Raw genomic sequence first — 20,592 nt, 5'->3', positions numbered from 1 at the left:
TATTATTTTTATTTATTAATAATATTCGTATTATTATTATTTAATTGTTATTATTATTATTTCAATATAATTATTATTATTATTATAAAATAATAATAATATTAATAATTAAATGAATAAAAATAAATATTTGTTATTATTATTTTTATACTTCTATTTATTATCATTACATTATTATTATAAATATTGTTATTATTATTATTTATATTATTATCAATATTATTATTATTACTTTATTGTTATTATTATTATTATTATTTATTATTATTGTTATAATTATATCGTTATTATTATTATATTGTTATTTTTATTATTATTATAATTATTAATGTATTATTATATATGTATTATATATTATATATGTATTATTATTATTTATAATAATGATAAAATAATAATTGTTATTATTATGTTTGTATATTATGTTCTATTTAATTGAATTATTATTATTATTTATGTTAATATTTTTGGTGTTTGTTATTATTATTATTATTATTATTACTAGTATTAATAATAATTTTATTTTATTATAATAAATAAACGAATCAATTAAAATAAATAAATTAACACACCACTATTGTTTAATATATTTTATGCAGATGCACCAAAAACAAAATCCTCCTGATCAATTTAAAACTATCAGCTTCACTTCCTCAACTATTCAGAGATCCTGCTGTATGATCTTGCTGTGGTTATGTTATTAAAAGTTATTGTCAATGGCAAAAGCAAAAGATGGTTATATCACTGCATGTCAATGTAATTTTTTTAAAGAATGCTATAACTTTAGGACTTCACAAACACAAAAGGCATTAATCACACAAGCTCGCGCAGCCTTGGACAAGTCTTTTTTTAAAACTGTATCTTTATATCTATTGTTCAATCCAAGCCTGCTATACATTTCTGCCTTTTGTATTTATATTCAAGCTTTACAGCACTGTATTTCTAGCTCGCTTTTTTCTATTACATCAGTACCTCTACTAACTACTTTTTCTCTTCTTGATAGCAGACCTGCCTGTTACAAACAGTCATAGAGCATAAGAAATCATTCAAACTCTATGAATGCAACATGCAGGTCTCTGTGTTCCACACATTCAACAATAAATGTACACTGTGTCTTCTGTCAGGAGTGCAAATGTGATAAACAACGATGGCCTGATGCTAACATGTGACCATAATGAATCTTAAGAAGGCTGAAAATCCTGGGAAGAAGTTAGAAAAGATTATACATTTACAAACTTTAGGAACCTTAATACATGTAAAAATCCAAATCCACCAAATGTATTAAAACAGCAATACTTCACAGAAATCAATTTGGATTAATTCATAGAAAAATTTACCACTGGAACCTCTCATCATGTTAGATATTAATGCTTCTACGTTAGCGGAGCAGCCGGGAAATGATAGTGCTAAATTGGACTTAGGAACTTTAATCAAGCGCCATAGCTCCAAGAATAATCCGAAGACGGATTCTTCTTCTGCAATCAGAATAATTAATTATCCTTAGCGCTGAAAACTATATACTGGAGATACTTTGATTTCTCATGCAATATTAAAAAATGGAATCAAATGAGGTTTAACCCTATTCGATTATATCAAGCAGCAAAGTGAAATGAGCAAAGCATTGTCTAAACATGTTAATTTCTCACCTACTCTCATTATGGCCAGCACAGGTGTCACTTTTCACTTACGACCATGTCTGCAAAGATTTTTCGCACTACAAAACATCTAGTATGTTTTAAAAATACTTTGCACTATAAAGCATTTTTCATTAAGTACTTTTGAGACTTGAGGCACTGTTCACACTAATAAATTTTTGAACAAAAACGATCCACGTCCACACTGGCATTTCACCTAGCATTTCTGACAAGATATCCGTCTATACTACACAGCTGAAAACGCACATCACGTGACCACACACACACACACACACACACTCTGGCATGTGCTGCAGCGTATGCGGAGAGCTGAGCTCCAGCAGTCAGCGGGTGCTTTGAGCAAAGCTTCCCAGGTGAGAGCAGCGCACGTCGGACAGTTCATTAAGGTTATACCGCTGGATCTAATCTTACTATAGTTGTTAAACGTGATATTTATTTAATCTTGTCTCTATCTAACAACTCTTTGGTCTTTAGAATCTAGAATTTGTTTTCAGGTAACTGAGCGCAAAGATACGTTAATATATTAATTTATGTAACCACATACACTGAGTCTGCACATTTGGCTGATTTCTTGCCTTTATTTTCTATATTGTATAAACTTGTTGTATCTTATATAAGAAATATCACAAGAGTAGCAGTGCGATATGGCTGTATATTGGCACTGGTGGGAGGCGTGCGTTGACATGAAGCTGCAGGCCGAGTGCCTTAGTGTCTCACGAGTGGTGATATACAGCCATATTGCACTGCTACGAGTGTGATATTGCGTTTATACAACAGTACGACAGCATAACCTAGTATATAAAAAGAAAATCAAACACAGAGTTTAAAAATGATTTTGTATGAGGAACTACTTTCTTCTGCTAGTCATTCACATCTGCAGCTGCATCAGAACAGCAGAATCCGTTGCTAATTCACCAACGTCACTTTAAAGCTAGTATAGGAATGATTCTCCTGCGTAATGTCTACATTGATGTCAAAACAGGTGATTTCGATCACATTTCACGGTTATAAAGCTGAACGACATGAAATGCCATCAGTCTACAGAGATTTCCCAGTATTTCTCTGTTGCAATTGTGAGATAATACGATGAATAACCCTAAAAAAGCCCAAGCAAAGCAAACACAAGATTACTATAGTATGAATGCAGCACTTACAGTCACTTACTTGTTTTATAATGATTTGATCAGCTTTAGTTTGAAATTATGCTGAGTTTTCTTTCCTCTTAAGGACTTATTATGTGGTCCCTGTCGCCATCTTGTGGTGCAATGTCAACCGTCTTTGCTATGACAGGCCGATGGATCTGGAAATCAGAAATCAGAAATTTTTAAAATAGGTACTATCATTATAAATTAACTGCACAGTTGAAATCTAAACAACTACATTATCATCTAAAAAAAAACTCTTAAAAGTACATTATGTTGTCCAACAGCTGCAATATTTGTCAAATTGTATTGAGTTCATTGATCTGCTTTGTCTCTATGTGGGTGAAGTAATACAGAAGGATGAGGAGGCTGTACAAAAGCTGTTATTATGGAAATCACACGCCTATCAGCCAGTCAGATTCAAGAACCAGATAGAACTGTTGTATACACTTTTATAATGCCCATTATCGATTATTAAACTGATATTCAGTAAAAGCGAGGGTTTGTTTCATATTTTTCAATGAAAATGAAAGGGGGCAGTTATGTTATAGGCTCTGTTTTGTTATAAATATGCATACAGTGAAGATGACGGTCGTATAAATATGTAGCTACACGACGCCTCAATATTTTTAGTGTCTGTTAAGTTGGTAATATCAAAATGGAAATAGGCAGTTCCTTATATCATGTTTTCATTTTACTCTTAAGGTATTAAAACAACAAAGTCAGGGTGATGGAATGATGTTAGAGAAGTACACTGGTCCCTTTGAAAATGTACCCGACGTGTCCTCGGGAGTTTGTTTTGTTTTCATATCAAACTTGCGAAGTCTGACCTCAAAAGAAGAGGATGCAAGACTGAACTTTGTGTACTTAATATTGAGAAAAAGCCCCAATCAGATGCGAATGTCTGTAGCCATGACTCTGTTTTCTGGTGTCTCCGTTTTTTCCCATCCACACTAACATTTAACAGTGTTTTAAAGCGACTGTTCAACTTTTCAGAACGCTCTGTTTTCAGGGATCAAAAACTGTGGGGTAGTGTGGATGGAAGGTCTAACTGTAGCAAAGCTTGTGCTTTTTAAAGTTAAAATGTATTAGTGTAAACAGGGCCTTATTTGACTCCATACTCCTAACCCCTGTATGTAAATGTTACTCCCATCTGAATCCACGCATGAAATGACAGATGTTGGCTGAAAAGAATTGCAACTCAAAACACTGTTCCGAAATCTAGTCCTGTCTGAATAGGGCTATAGTAACACAGTCATGTCATTTCCCCTGAAGAAGCTTTCAAAGCCTGACATTCTCTGTGCGATGCTTGTGGCTTTTAGGCAAAACGATCAAAAACAGCAGCAGCTCCTGTGGTCAAAGTGTGAACCACACTGGGTAGTCAATTGTCAGTTAAATGGGGCACAGTGCAATAAGCACCAGCTCAGCCTGTTTGCTCGCCTATCCCCAAATCCTTCCCTCCATAACCCCCCATCATCATCCCTCCCACACATTTACCCTGTGGGGTCCCAGTCGGGTGGAATATCGCAGGAGTGGATGTGGCAGGTTGCCATAGAAACTTAATAAGCCACCGGCTGCAGAGAGACTTAGCTGGGGTAACTACTGAACCATGGTTTTAAAAGGTAATAAATTGTAAGCGGGGCAATATGTGGAAAGAGAGACACAGAACGGGGAATAGATGTCAGAAGGGAGGAAACGCGCTGAGAATTGGGGTTGAAACTGAATTAAATAGTTTGTCAAATGCGGTCCCGACTGTGAACGAGTTCAGCAGTGAGGCTGAAGGTTAAACGGCTGTCTGTGATGTCGATCGCTTTTCTTTTGACGTTTGTCACTGTCTGTCGGCAACGTCCCCATTCTTTTGTCATTCCCTGGACTGGACTGGTCATTGACTGCTGAAATAAGACCTATTCGTACAGGGCTAGTTTTATTGGGGGGCGTCAGAGAAATCTCCCAGACTTACATTGTGATTTTAATCCCGTCTGAATCGGTCATGTCCGTCTTGTTTTCACACAACCTCAAACGAATTCCAGAGCAAATTACCTACTGTTTTTCAGCAGACTCGGAGGTACTATGAGAAATTAAGTCCCCTCCAAATGTCTGTAATGTCAAAATTATTTTTCCAAAACACGTTAGAGTTTGCATGTTCCCCCCATATTTGCAAGGGTTTCCTCCGGGTGCTCTGGTTTGGGTGAATTGAATAAACTAACTTGGCTGTAGTGTAAGAGTGTACAGTGAATGCGAGAGTGTATGGGTGTTTCACAGTACTGGGTTGTGGCTGGAAGGGCATCTGCTGGAATAGTTGGTGGTTCATTCCACTGTGGGGACCCCTGATAATCAGGGACTAATCCGAAGGTGAATAAATGAATGGTTCCGACTGCAAACGTCACCAGAGCAGTGAGGCTGAAGGTTAAATGGCTGTCTGTGATGCCGACTGCTTCCCTTTTGACGTGTGTCACCGTCTGTCTGCGTCTCCATTCTTTATCCTCTCCTGCAATTGTCATTGCTTGGACTCAACCGGCCATCATGTGCACCTGTCTGCCGCCAAGAATTGATGCGGGGCTTGCTGTCATACCTCAGATAGCTCTCCTATGGCTGCTCTGTTGCCAAGTATCCATTGTGGCTGTAAACCTTTCATTAGCGCCGGCGCTGTAAATCTATCATTAATTATTGGGCTTGGCATTTACAGAGGGACCTCTGATTGATAGCAGAGACGCCAGTGAGCATGGTGTGGACTGTTTAGAGAGCAGATCCATAATGGCTGGCAACAAGGTGGAATGTGTCTCATTTTTAATATCCCGAGGTCTCGCCATTCATCTCGCTAACTCTATCAGAAATTGGTTCCCAGAGAGGTGCTCATCTACAAGTGTTTGTGCCGGTGTGTTTGCTGAGGTGTGGCGCAAGTGTCTTAAGTGGGCCACTTATTGTTGTCCTTACCTCAGGTAAAGAAAAACACTTAAGACTGGCTAATCTCAGGATAGAGGCTGCCAAAGGTTGGTTGTTTTAGCGGCTTTCACACCTGTATATTGATTGTTTTGATCCAAAACAGGGATTAAAATTGTTACAATGTTGCTTTTTGTTTTTGGCGTGGTTCGCTTTCACAAGGCAACGTTTCTAAATAGACCAAAATTATTAAAACAAGTCACGTGCGAGTAAACTCTCCTCACGTTAGTCAGAGTATGGTTTATTTTACAGGATTAGGCTCAGCTGTCATACAAAATCAGCTCAGCTGTCATACAATATCACGAAATCATGTTACAAAACATTCGGTATCGGCAATTATTGAATATTTTTTAACAATACATTTAGCTATATTGGATTTTTTTTAAATTTAACCACTTTATTTTAATTTACCAACATTCATTCATTCATTTTCTTGTCGGCTTAGTCCCTTTATTAATCCGGGGTCACCACAGCGGAATGAACCGCCAACTTATCCAGCAAGTTTTTTACGCAGCGGATGCCCTTCCAGCCGCAACCCATCTCTGGGAAAATTTACCAACATTACTAAGGCAAATAGTTTTTATAGTCAATAACTAAAATATTTAAACCAAATATCTTATCGCTTTATAATAAAATAAACAGAATTGTTAAAGAGACTTAAACTCTGTGTGTGTGCAATGTAAAAAGGTAGATCAACATCTGTAAGGCGTCAATTATAATGATACAGTGAAACTCAAAACTCTGTAAACAAAACAAATGATGATGATCAAATCTGAACTTGCAAGTAAAGGAACCGACCACCATTGTTTAAATACATACTGCAACATCACAAATTGTGAATTTGAATTACTACATGACCACTATGCTTAAAAATCTTTCATATGAGGAGCTAGTGGCTGGGATGCACAAGAAAAGAAACCAAAAAGCTACTCTGACGACATCCTTACATCCTTTTTGATTTACAATCTCTTCACTGCTGCGATACGATTTTCGAATGTGTTGTTATTCTGACCTAAAGTGGCAAGTGCATAGTTTCCTTCTCCATTTTCAATGCGCTTTGCTCTTGTGCTCCCCAGCCGTCTTTCTGGAACTAGATCTCAGATGATGACCAATGGACAGACCATTCAATAAACGTTTCTGGAGAAAAGTAAAAAGCACTGCAGTGCTCTATGTTTGTCTGAGATAATTAGTCTACCGTTATTAGTGAGTTGTACCTACATGAATTGGGATGTGCTTGTGACATTCAGTGTGTTTAACTAAACGTACCTGGAAAATGAGCATGCGCCACATGTGCATCGATCTCATATGCGTGTCATGCAAGTCACATGCCTCCATTGGAAATGACAAACTTATATTCTAAGCTTATGGGCACTGCTTCCAATTTTCTCTATTTTCTGTTGTACTAACATGCCTGTTTTTATTGCTGACCACAGCCCAGAAAAACAGGCACACATGACAAACAGTTACCAAAGCCTTTGGTTGAGTTACTTTTGTTGTTTGTGTTCCAATCCCAGTTTTATTCGCTTCCAAAATGAGACACTTTGAGATGGTCACGAGTTGGTGTTCTGTAACTACTCGTGCTACATTGTCCAGTAGGGCACACAGAGTTTGCATTTGAGTTAACTCTAAAGGTAAAGAGAACATTGGAACCCTGCCGCCAATCAGTTGTCTTTCCTTGGAAAACACTCATTTGCATATGATTAGATCTGGGCAACTCTCTAAAAACATGTGCTTGTGTTTCATCGAATGCTGCTTATCTGAGCCTTGCAGACAGTCTCAGGTTTGTAACTGTTGCAGATCACTCTGGCTCAGTCTATCACAGCGCGGCTTGTTTCAGCCATTGTTCAGACGGTGCGCCTGGGGACTTGACCACTCAGCAGGTTTGATGAAATCGCTGCTCTGGCACTGTGCTGGAGAGAACAGGGTTATGTTAGGTGGTTAACAGGAGATGACTCTCGAGCATCAGCCAAAGCAGTTTATTTTGCTCCATGATGCTCTCCGACTTCATAAGTGTGATGGAGCGAAGGATCCCTCGGTGATTACTCAAAGGAACAGCTTTCTCGAGTTGTCAGATCTTGGTCGGCTGCCTGCTGTTGCAATTTAGGGATGTTCTTTTGTTTTGGCAAGTGTCTGGAATAAGTTTCCAGTCAGTTAACAGTTTATGCTGTATGTCCATGTTCACTCAGTTGCTTCTTCTAAAGGGAAACATGTTCTTATTATACTGACCCTTTTGCAATAAGACTCGTGGAGCAAATCTTTGAGTGCACTCAACCAGATTTGCTATAAGGCCTAATAGGCGGAACATTGGGTTACAAAAAACAAAGATTAACTTTATTCATTCATTCATTTTCCTTCGGCTTAGTCCCTTGTTTATCAGGGGTCACCACAGTGGAATGAACCACCATGTCTGCACGCAGTAGACGCCCTTCCAGCCGCAACACATTCAAACACTACAGCCAATTTAGGTCATCTAATTCACCTATACCACATGTGTTTGGACTGTGGAGGAAACCGGAGCATCCAGAAGATAACCCACGCAAATGTGGGAAGAACATGCAAACTCCACACTGAAATACCAACTGACCCAGCTGAGACTCAAAGCAGCAACCTTCTTGTTGTGAGGCGGCAGTGCTAACCACTGAGCCACCACGTCACCCTAATAAACTTGAGATAAATTATTTACACTCCTGGAGAAGATGGTTGTTGTATGGCTCATAGAATCAGACCGTTAGACGTGTTTGTTCCTTAAACAGGTCGATAACAAAATGAAATGTCCATACACTTGAAAATAAAGTTGGATATTCCAATCCATTTATTGCCCATTTCGTCAAAATTAAAAGAGTAAACATCAAAATAACCATAAAACCATTCTCAAGTCTGTCACGGTCAAAAACTTTATCTGACATGTAAAAGAAAATTACAATTAAAAAGATAGCTGCTACAGTATGGATTAGCTTGACGTGAAGACAACAATAATAATTCCTTACATTTATACAACGCTTTTCTGGACACTTTTTTTGGGGGAATCTCCTCATCCACCACCAGTTTGTAGCATAAACTTAGATGACGTGACAACAGCCATATTGCGCCACACCCCGTAAGATGGAGGGAAGTTAGTAAGTGAAGGGCATACGAAAATTGACTGGAACTGGTTGGAACTAAACTCTGCAGGGCTGCGAGTTTGACACCCCTGGTCTATAGAAATTGTTTTGTTTAGAATTTCTCTCAGACGTCCACATAGTGCTGAAATTGCAAAGTGTGAGCCCAGCTTAGGAGCCCCAATTTTCTATATTTCCTATTGTACGAACATGTCTCTTTTTATTGATTACCACAGCTTGAAAAAAAACAGGCACTTTGGTTGAGCTTTTTCTGGACACTCAAATCGTTTCACACATTTTTAGGGGGGATGTCCTTAATTTTCCAACCCAAGCTCATTCTGAAAACGTAGTCCTGCGGACGTTTCTGGAGACAGCGGAATACGTACCGGGAGGTACGTAAGGCTGCATTTATTTTTTTCAAGCGAACGCTACGGGATGGGGTGACGCTGTTCCCTTTTGCGCTTGCCGGCCGGCCGGCCGACCGCTTACCTCCTTGTGAAGGTCTTTCCCGCTGCAACCCGTCTGTCCACTAAGCTCACCGTATACGTCGGCAGGCTTGAGATGCAGAGAGGAGTTTACCACGGCGATCGGTTTCGAGTCCGGGGAAGAGCGGTTCCAGCAATCAGGTAAGACAAAAACAGAATCCCAAAAATTAAGTGAACGAGTTTCGTAACAGGGTGAGAACGCGGTGAAATCCGAAAACGTGGTGAAAAAAAAACAAAAAACAGGGCGTTTCATTTTTTTGGACGGCTTTTGTAAACTGTTGCTCAGGTTTAGGGAAGTGAGCGGGCGGGCGGGTCAATCGGTAAAATTGGTTGGATTTAGGGAAGGAGGAGGGCGGGTCAGCCGATTGTCCGGTTGCACAGTCAATCATCCGGTCAGTCGGACAGCGGCCTCTGGTGGGTTCACGCGCGAACTGCACTCGCGTACACATCGGCCTCTCGCGGATTCACAAAAACTGCAGCCGTACGTAACCGCCGGGATGTATTCCGCGGTCTCCAGAAACGTCCGCGGGACTACGTTTCCACAATGAGCCTGGGTTGTAATCTTCACCAGTGTGCAGCATCCACCTGAATGACACAACAGCAGCCATATTGCGCCAGACCGTACACCACACACCAGCTGATTGGTGGAGAGGAGACAGAGTGATGAAGGCAATCATGATGGTTAGGAGGCTATGATGGACAGAGGCCAGTGGGCAAATTTGTTTAGAATGCCAGGGTTAAACCCCTACTCTTTTTCAAAGGACATCCTGGGATTTTTAATAACCACAGGGAGTCAGGACGGCGCTCACTGAGCAGTAGAGAGTCCCTATCAATATATTGGGGCATTAGGACCAACACAGACTGAGCACCCCTGCTTGTCTCACTAACACCACTTCTGACAGCAACCTAGCTTTCCCATGAGGTCTCCCATCCAGGTACTGACCGGGCACAACTCTGCTAAGCTTCAGTGGGCGACCATGTGAGAGTTGCAAAGAGCTAGCTGCCGGCAAATAAAAACCAAGTCTTTATTTTTTAGTTGAAATAGTCAATTGTTCAAAGCTGAGCTGTTGTTCTCTTCTTGCACAGGTTTTGCTGCATGTTACTTTTATACTTTTTTCACACTTCTGGGTTTCTTAGTAGCGGAAGTCGTCATAGTTGGGAAAACTTAGAGCGCAGTGAATAGGAGAATACAACAGATATGTTTTTACAATCTTATTTGCTCAAAAAATAAAAGAAAAAGCCACGATGATGTTATAAAGACTTTTAGAAAAAGGAAAACAATTGTGTGGGACTGGCACAGGAGAGAATAACTTCAAATTTGCTCTCCTGTCCCATAGACGCTGCAATAAAAACCCCTCGCACACGCTGTAATTAGTTTTTTTTAATTTGAGGCAAGGATGATATACTACATGGATAAATACATATAAATGTTCATACATTTTTTAGAATAATAAAAATATTTAAAACTTTAAAGTTTTTAAGATGCTGACGACTGTTAAATGCGTCATAACAGGCTTGTGAAAAGGGTTTTCACATCTATTTTAATTGCATTTTGTTGCTGATAGTTTTTGAGGAAATAAAATCTTGCTTTTACAAACTTGAAATTTTTTAAAAATATTAATCTATTGAATAGCATTTTTATGAATTATTTTGTATTAAACAAGCATTTAATCTTTGTGTGCTGTTGGGGATGTTTTCTTTCACTCTGGGGGGATTATGAGGGAAAACCACCAACATTGAAGAATGCATGATTATATGGTGTCATGGCTTTGCAATCAAAAAATGTCATCAATGGGGCAAAAACAGTCACCGACATAATGAAAGGGTAGAACATTTGAACAATACATCATCAACACCCATTGAGCAGTAGTGTCTAGAAAGGTATCTCAATTCCCTACATTTAAATGTTCCTTATATTCTGATCTAACTTTGTAGTAAATGAATGCTTTCAGACTCTGAAACAGACTCTGAATCGCATCACAGTGAAATCCCTATGGCCGTGACCAGAAACAGAATTTCCACTTTCTGTCCTCTCTTATCACACTGACAGCTGCTCTCTTATCATCTCCTGGTATTACAGTGATACTCAAGTCATTACTATGGCAACCAGTGTACATGGACCACATATTTACTACTGTTTGAGCAAACAGATCCATCAAACGGTGAATAACGATGCTCTATGATGAATCATAGCTTCTATTATTGTTAGAAAACGTCTGAGCAAAATTCTGTTTACCACATGCTTTCCAAGGGCAGCGGTTGAGTAAAGCTTATTGTGACAGGTAAATAGTGCTGACTTCAACTGATGGCAAATATATAAATAACCAACAACTTCTCAGAAACTCATTGCTTGTAGGCATGTTTTGGTGGTCAGTATAGTCCAAAAGATGAAGAAAGAAAATAGAGAAGATAGTTGATTTAAGTGACAGATTTAAGATTAGAAGATTTCAGAAACTGCTAACGTACTGGTATTTTTAGCATATCTCACACAGAAACGTAACTATTTTACGTATTGTCAGAAAAGTGGCTAAATCATATACGAATTCATTTGATTTTATTTGTTTGAAAATGTCATTTTTAATAGGAGGCATGGGCCCAAACTCCACCCCTAACACTTCCCCTCATTGGGAGATGAGCAAACCATACTAAAATCTACGAATAAGATAGTACAAATTAATACAAATTAGCCACTAAATAAAACATTTAAAAATTGCAGAGATTGTGTTGCATGTTTATTCATTCATTTTATTTTCGGCTTAGTCCCTTTATTAATCAGGGGTCGCCACAGCGGAATGAACCGCCAACTTATCCAGCACGTTTTTTTGCAGCTGATGCCCTTCCAGCTGCAACCCATGTGTTGGATATTTTATAAGAATTGGTAGTTTGAAACGCATTGCTGATAATTAGGTCAGATCTGTCATCAATCGTTCAAACCATGTTATAATGCAAAACATTTGTAATGACGCTTTAAATGGTGTGGAGTAGCAACTTCATTAGAGAAAATACACTTTGTATATTATATTGTTTAATACACACACGCATACACTTTTTTTTTGGTAACACTTTATTTTGATGGTCCATTTGAGTATTCGTAGACTGTCTGCTTAATATATGTTGATACTGCTGCTAAACAGACATTTGACTGACTATAAGAAACTTTGCTAGTACATGTCAACTTACACTAACCCCAACCTAACAGTCTACTTATAATTTAATAGGAATTGGTTGCAATGTAACTTAAATTCAACAAACAGACCATCAAAATCAAGTGTGACTTTTTTTAATGCAATATTAGTTTGGGTAAAAACATGTATTCATTCTCCATATTAATTGAAACATATGTAAAAGGAACATACAGGGCCTATTTGGCCATATGGCTGCATTTCATTTTTTTAAGCGAACGCTACGGGGCCGTATGAAGCTGTTTCCTTTCGCGCTTACTGGCTGACCGCTTATCTCCGTACGGAGGACTATTCCGCCTCAACCAGTTTGTTCATTCAGCTCATCGTGTACGTCGGCAGACTTCAGATGTATAGAGGAGTTGACCGACACGGCGACCGGGTTCGAGTCCAGGGAAAAGCGGTTCCAGAAATCAGGTAACAGAATCCAAAAAATAAAGTGAGCGAGTACATAACAGGGTGAGAATGTGGCGAAATCCGAAAACGTAAAATCAGACGAGGGCTTTTATTTTCTGGACGGCTTTTGTAAATTATTGGTCGGGTTTAGGGAAGCGGGTGGGCGGGCGGGTCAATCGGTAACATTGGTTGGGTTTAGGGAAGGAGGGTGGATAAGCCGATTGGCCGGTTGCACAGTCAGTCATTCAGTCAGTCAGACAGCGGCTTCTGGTGGGTTTACGCAAAAACAGCGCGGGTGAGAATGACACTCATTTTGAGATATGGAAAAGCACACACAGCGGCCTCTCGCGGATTCGCAAAAACTGCAAAAATACATACCTGCCGGGACGTATTTTGCGCTCTCAAGAAACGTTGACGGGACTAAGTTTTCAGAACGAGCCTGGGTTGGAAATAATAGATTCAGGAAACACCAAATCAATTAACTATTGTAACGATGGAACTTGTGACCTAACAATGGTTTTTGGTTTTGATTGAATGTATGTCAAGATATGAGAAAAAAGGACAATCATAACGTCCAGGGCAACTTTAAAGGATTTCTGAAGACAAAAAAAAGAATCAGAGCCAGTACTACAAGACGTACTTAATAAAGCAATGGAGCATGTTTTTGCATTGGCAAGAAAAGCAAATGGCCTCATTTAAATATTCATGGAGCAGTCAAACAGGAGTACGCTTAGTTAATAAATGCGACTGCGATGCAGAACAATACACAAACCCTAGGCTCTCGCTCTTTTCTCTTAAACAGTTTGACGTGTCTTTGGTCCACTGGCTCTCCAAGGCCTTCTCTCCTCCTCCCCCAAAACTGACTTCACTGCAACACAAACTCTGATCAAGAAAAAAAACATCAGTGTGTGACAACTCTCTCCCTCTCATCTCTGCGGGAATCTGGTGGGAGCATTTTTTTTATTTTTTTTGCAGCCCACCTGGCCTCCACTGAATCAACTGCATCAATAATGAGGCAGAGCTCCTGCAAACTCAGCCAGCATGTTTTTTTCAGCGCAGACACCCCACTTCTCTTGATCCTCACTCACAGCGAGGCCTGTTTTCATCCGCCTCAGTATTGTTGTAAGAGTAGTTCACCTCAGACTACTGTTTTTTTCTTCTTTGTCTCTTTCTCACTTCTTTTTATGCTTCAATATTTTTTTTTTTACTGTGACCACCCGCTGAATGCGTCCTGGTAGTTTCTTTTTAACTCTATTCTCCAGAGTGGCCGCAGGAAGTTGCCAGAACAGTTTAAAAAAGAAATCCTCACATTTATTTTGCAAATGTCAGCCAGAACCACACATTTCAAAAGACAACACTGCACTTTTTGTTTGGTGAACGCTTTACTGAAGCTGAACTAAATGACTGATTTGAGTTTTAATTAAGCACAATTTATTTTTTTGGAGTTATCCTGATGTGGCTTTTGCATGTTGAAGTGTTAGTTCACTAACCGATGATAGTTCTGTGATAATTTGATTACCTTCAAGTTGTTTCCAATCCCACAAGACACAAAAGAAGATAGTTTACTGAAATATTGGAGATTTCTGAACCTCATACAGTATAAATGGGTTTTCACATAAAAATGTTCTCATTCTCTGCTTATTCAAAACCTGTTTGAGTTTATTTCTTCTGTTGAACACAAAAGAAGATATTTTGAAAAATGCTAAAACCCACTGCCTTGGGTACACAGTACCTGACAAAAGTCTTGTCGTCGTTCCCAGTTGTAGGTACAACAAATAATAACTTGACTTCTAGTTGATCAGTTGGAATAAGTGGCAGAAGGTAGATTTGATTTTTCCGATGAATCATCTGCATCCCAATCATCACAAATACTGCAAAAGACCTATTTGAACCCACATGGACCCAAAATTCCACACAGAAATCAGTCAAGTTTGGTGAAGGAAAACTCATGGTTTGGGGTTACATTCAGTATGGGGGCGTGCGAGAGATCTGCAGAGTGGATGGCAACACCAACAGCCTGAGTTATCAAGACATTTGTGCTGCCCATTACGTTACAAACCACAGGAGAGGGCGAATTCTTCAGCAGGATAGCGCTCCTCCTCATACTTCAGCCTCCACATCAAAGCTCCTGACAGCAAAGAAGGTCAAGGTGCTCCAGGATTGGCCAGCCCAGTCACTAAACATGAACTTTAATGAGCACGCCTGAGGTAAGATGAAGGAGGCATTGAAGATGAATCCAAATATTTTTGATGAACTCCTGCAAGAACGCTTTCTTTGCCATTACAGATGACTTAATAAGTGATTTCAGTCACTGCAGAGATGTATGGATGCAGTCCTCCAAGCTCATGATGGAGTCAGACACAATATTCATTCTTTCTCCACTGCAGCATGACTTTATATTGTAATCTTGAGGCCTTTGCCTTTCATATAAGCCACTTGTGATACCAAATGATCGACTAGAAGTCAAGTTATTATTTGTTGTTACTAAAACTTAGATGGGCGACAAATAAAATGAAATTTCGGTAAGGCCATACTACTGTAACACCAGCAAGATGTCAGAAGGAAAAGTGTTTTACCTTTTATAAGTTTATTGACTACTTCATACAAATTTGTACAAGTTCAGTCATGCGAAAATGTTCGGTTTTAAAAAGAAGGCGTGGCACCCAACCCGCCCTTGAACCCAATCGTCATTGGGGGATGAGCAAATCATACTAAATTGTCCAAATGAGATCGCACAAATTCATACGAATTAGCCAATAATTACAAAAGTTACGAATTGCCCTGAGATAGCATTGTGTAAAACAAATTTACTGTTAAGTTACTGTAGTTGCGGTCATCAGTGCTGCCAGTAAGTTAAGCTAAAATACAATAGAAAGTTGAATTTTCCTTTAATAATTAGAAAACAATCTTATAGTCGTTCTTTCTTTTTATTTCTTCCAGAACTAAATATTCTCCAACACAAGAAAGGCCAAACTAAAAACAAAAACATCTCTTTTCTGAATACAGAGATGATGTGCCAAAACCCCCCTCAAGCAACCGATGCAGAAAACACCACAAACAGCAATCCTGCGCCAAACATCGCCTAATTCAAAGTTTGACAAAAAACATAATAATTCCACACTACCGTTTGCGCTGCATTATGAATGTGTTGTCTTAGCTGCGGATGATTTTAGGAAAGCAAAGCGGGTGGAAACCCCGGTGTTTCACTTTAAAGCAGCCCGAGCCGGTGCTCACAGCAGGAAAACACTACCATAACAAATAATACATGAGCAACTAGCGAGAGCGAGCGCCGTACAAACGGGAATAAATCATTACAGGGCTTATTCGCTGTGAATGGATGGAATCAGAGATACATCTGCCTCTAGACTCCTCACCTACAGCTGAAGTCTAAATTATTAGCCCTTCTGTGAATTGTTTTATTTATTTTATTTTTAAAATATTTCCCAAATTATGTTTAAAGAGCAAGGCGTTTTTCACAGTATTTCCTATAATTTTTATTTTCTGGAAAAAGTCTTAATTGTTTTATTTCGGCTTGAATAAAAGCAGTTTTAATTTTTTTAAAGACATTTTAAACTTAATATTATCAGCCTCCTTAAGCAATATTTGTTTTTGATTGTCTACAGAACAAACCACTGCTATACAAAGACTGGACACAAAGAATTAAGGTAGTTCTGCAGGCAAAAGGTCCTCCTGGTACTAGTAAGGTGTACCTAATAAAGTGGCCGGTGAGTGTAGCCCTACACAAAATAGCTATGTTTCACTTAAGCAATTAATACATTAAATATCTCCAAATATGATAGATTATGATATAAAAAATGATATTAATATGAACAAACTGTTTTCAAAGTGCAGTCTGTGGCTGCTCATTAACCCCTGATGAGTTCACTACACCGGTGGTCAGGGAGACGCACACCGGGCTTGTCATGAATTCCAGATGATCAGTGTTTTCCATCACAAAAGACTTATTTTAGGTTTCAAATGCTGAAGTACATATTATCAGTAGCAGCAACACTTTACAGTTCATAAAATACACCACGGTTGTCTGTGAAAAGAGTAATAATTATACTAAACCTAATCTGACAACCTGCTTTACTTCATGCAATATACATATTGTGTGCATAATTAGACACTGTCTCTAACTGTACTTTTGTGCATACGGGTCAGTTTAGGCTGATCCTGTGTTTTCCAGTGATCTGTTCACACTGGAAATCTGATTCTGGCCACATTTATGAGAACAATGTGAAGAGCTATGCTAAAATTTTAGATCTGAGAAATAAATCAGTTCTGAGCACTGAGCCTTGCAGTGTGAACATAGCCTTATTAAAGAGCCTCTATTATGGGTTTTTGAAAATGACCTTTCATGCATTGTGTAACACAGCACTAAGTGAATGAAAACATCCAAACACTAAGGGTTGAAAACTATTGATTCTTTAACGAAACAGTCGACTCAGAGTTGAATAAATGAATCGAGTTGGGTTTGGATCTTTTGCCTGAACACATTTACGTCAACACGGTACATCACCAAAATATGAAGTGCCAGATCTGGTAAAACGTGAACGTGCCTTTCCCTTTAGACACTAAAATCACGGGGGGGATCACGGGACTGATCATGACACGATGGAGATTTGACTATGGGGAATAAAGGGTTAAAGTTCATTTTCACAACAACACCACAGTACAGCCAACCGTGTGCTGTGTTTATTTCTCTCATTTTTTTTTTTTGATGATTGATACAATATAACCTATGCTGCAACGTGGGACTCGTCGCCCATTTGCTATTAAAGGAAGGAGCAGTAGAGACTATACGGGACTGTTACAGTTCATATGGAACAGCTTCCTCTTCCTCCGGATCATAACATGTAAGTGTAATTAAGATTGTTGCCTCGTTTTCTGTAGTTTGCAAAAATATGTATTTAATAGTGTGTTGTAACTTGTAATCGCTCCACACGGCTTGTAATCACTTATCTATTATAGATCAGTGCTTGTACTGTCTCTCAGGTTAAATTTTCATGGGGCTGTTCACATATTGTGTCCAAAAACACATTGAAAACACAACGCGTGCTTCTTCCTTTACCGATTTAAATGCGCTTCTGAACTTGCGACCCTCTCCCATTTGTTTTGCTATGGCCTCTATCAGCTGTTCCTAGTAGTTCAACTTTTCCCACTGTGTGGATTAATACTGAATGTGTGTCGTTTTTATAACTAGGGGTTAGGGTTAAGATTAGAGTAATATGCTGGTGTTGTTTAACTGCATTGCTTTAATGCATTCCTGCATTGAGCTCACACATACTCTGTGCTACTTCATAGCCGTGGTAGGCATTTCTCTCTGTCTCACCCAGTCTACCAATCACAACAGACTGGGTCAATCAGCGCAAATTAGCCTAACGCAAAGGAGAGGTTTGGGAACAAATGAATAGCTGATCAAATCATATGAGAGTTGTTGGGATAATTAGGTAAAATTAAAGCATATTATAGGAAAATGACAGTGTTTTCTGACCTTTCATGCATGTTAGCCTGTTGTTGGAGACCCCCTAAACCAAAATATGACCTTTTATATTGCATAATAGGGGCTCTATAAAACTATTATGTTTAGAAACGTGTTCTTGTTTCCGTTAAACATTAGAAAAACAAATGTACAAGGAGGATAATAATTCAGGAGGGCTAATAATTCTGATTTCAACTGTATGAACCTGTTGAAATGAAGCTGTGTACAAAACCCAGGCTCTAAACAAAAGCCTCAATTTCCAGTCATCGTAATTGCACTTCAGCTCTTACTATCATTTATTTTACAAACCTGTCTCTTTCTGAAGGTGCCTCAGAGACAGCCTTCGCCTTTGCTGTCATTCAGATTTCCCTCATTGGCCAAATGCTGATTGCCGAGTCTCATTTTTCAGAGCACATCAATCATTCTTTAGCATTAGCGTTCAAAGGGCCAATTAGCAAAGCTCTGAGGCACTTAGAGTCACCGAGTGCGAGTCTTCGATTAGAGCCTGACCTCGCTGCAATTTGCATGGACAGCTAAGCATCAAATAAAAGATACAGGATCTTTGGCGTAATTACATCTAAATGGATATTAGGGTAGGGCTGTTGAGTCTTCATTTGAGGATATAACGAGAAAAGTCTAACGTCAGATCAATGGCACCTTACATTCGGACACTTTTTATGCAGGAATGTTGATCGTGAGTTTGGTGACCTTAGAAGAGGATGCAAATCCATTGATTTTAGTCGAGCTCTTCTCAAGGATGTAAATGACCACGCAAAGGGTTTGGGATTAACAAATGTACATTTTTAATAAGCTAACCTTTAGTCAGAACTTCAACGGTGGTTCAACGTGTGGGTTACCACCTGGTGCTCCGGTTTCCCCCACACAAACACATGCGATACTGGTGAATTGAGTTAACTAAATTGGCCGTTGTGTATGAGTGTGTGTGTGTGTGAATGTGAGAGTGTTTGGGTGTTTCCCAGTACTGCATTGCGGCTAAAAAGACATCCGCTGTCTAAAACATATGCTGGAATAATTGGTGGTCCATTGCGCTGTGACGACCCCTTATAAATAAGGGACTAAGCCGAAGGAAAATGAATGAATTTTTGAATATTCTTATCTGTCAAACATTAAATGATTAAAATACCCTCAGTTAAATAGTGTACATACTGAATTAACGTAAATTGAGGTTACTGTAATAAACCATCAGTTCAGTACAAGTACAACGTACAATCATTATTGTAGCTGTTTTTCAGTTTCTAAAACAACTGAATTTGCGGTCAAATGTTGCTCATTCAATTATAATTGGTTTAATCCTGTCGAATATACCTTTTATTATTTATGATACTTTGATTAGTCAATAAAATCATACATTTTTATCAAGCTGCATTAATTTACAATCACAATTTTATTTAGTTTATTTCAAAATTATGTTTATGATGTTTTTGATGTACCTTAAAAAGACTGTTGATAGAATTTTAAAATCTCTGTCAGATATGTTAACGTGAGTGTAATATATATATATATATATATATATATATATATATATATATATATATATATATATATATATATATATATATATATATGTATTTTCCCAATTAGAAACATGGATAAAGCACTACATATGGAAAAAATCTGCATTTTGATTGGTAACATCAAATCACAATTGCAAAATATAAACAAATAAACTCACAGTTGTGGGTAAAAAAAAAATGCAGTTGTGAGATTAAAATATTGCAATTATCTATTTAAAAGTTTGCTTTATTTATTGATTGAATCAAGCTTCCTTTTATATTATCCGGGTGGCCAAATCTGCCGTTTTCCTGTGGAAATCGGCTACATTTAACCACATGCTGAGGGTTGTTTTTCAGTTCGCCAGTTAATGTTTTGGCCTATTGCATTGATTATATTTATAATATTATAATAGCATTTTTTTAACAAGTTTGGTGTTTAAATCTGCCTGGGTTATTCAGATTTTTCCAGGATTTTATTGGGATGGCACATCACATAAGAATCATCAATCTTTTTTTTTTTTTTTTTTTTTTTTTTAACGATAAATTTTGCTTTAATTACAAATATAAAGTGATTTTTAAACAAGTTATCATCCATAATGTAAATAATACAGTGAGTTAAAGTATGTATTTCATAAATGTGAATGGCACACATACAGTTTTGATATTATAGGGCTAGTTTTGTTGGACCATTAGGTTAA

The 20,592-nt window shown here is 38.3% G+C and overlaps 1 protein-coding gene and 1 long non-coding RNA gene across 7 annotated transcripts in view; one reads left to right on the top strand and one right to left on the bottom strand.

Annotated features, from left to right (window-relative positions):
* Positions 1 to 20,592, top strand: part of adarb2 (adenosine deaminase RNA specific B2 (inactive)) — a 597,874-nt gene that overhangs the window by 64,661 nt on the left and 512,621 nt on the right. The gene's annotated exons all lie outside the window — the stretch shown is intronic.
* Positions 1 to 20,592, bottom strand: part of LOC141380808 (uncharacterized) — a 99,134-nt gene that overhangs the window by 35,839 nt on the left and 42,703 nt on the right. The window contains exon 4 of the long non-coding RNA XR_012399666.1: positions 2,820 to 2,955. This is a non-coding gene — a long non-coding RNA (uncharacterized lncRNA). The remainder of the gene's footprint in view (positions 1 to 2,819; positions 2,956 to 20,592) is intronic.

The sequence above is a fragment of the Danio rerio genome, chromosome 24 (genome assembly GCF_049306965.1).
Source record: "Danio rerio strain Tuebingen ecotype United States chromosome 24, GRCz12tu, whole genome shotgun sequence".
Lineage (NCBI taxonomy): Eukaryota > Metazoa > Chordata > Actinopteri > Cypriniformes > Danionidae > Danio > Danio rerio.
The sequence above is the reverse complement of the archived record's forward strand: the minus strand, read 5'-3'. Positions and strand labels throughout refer to the sequence as shown.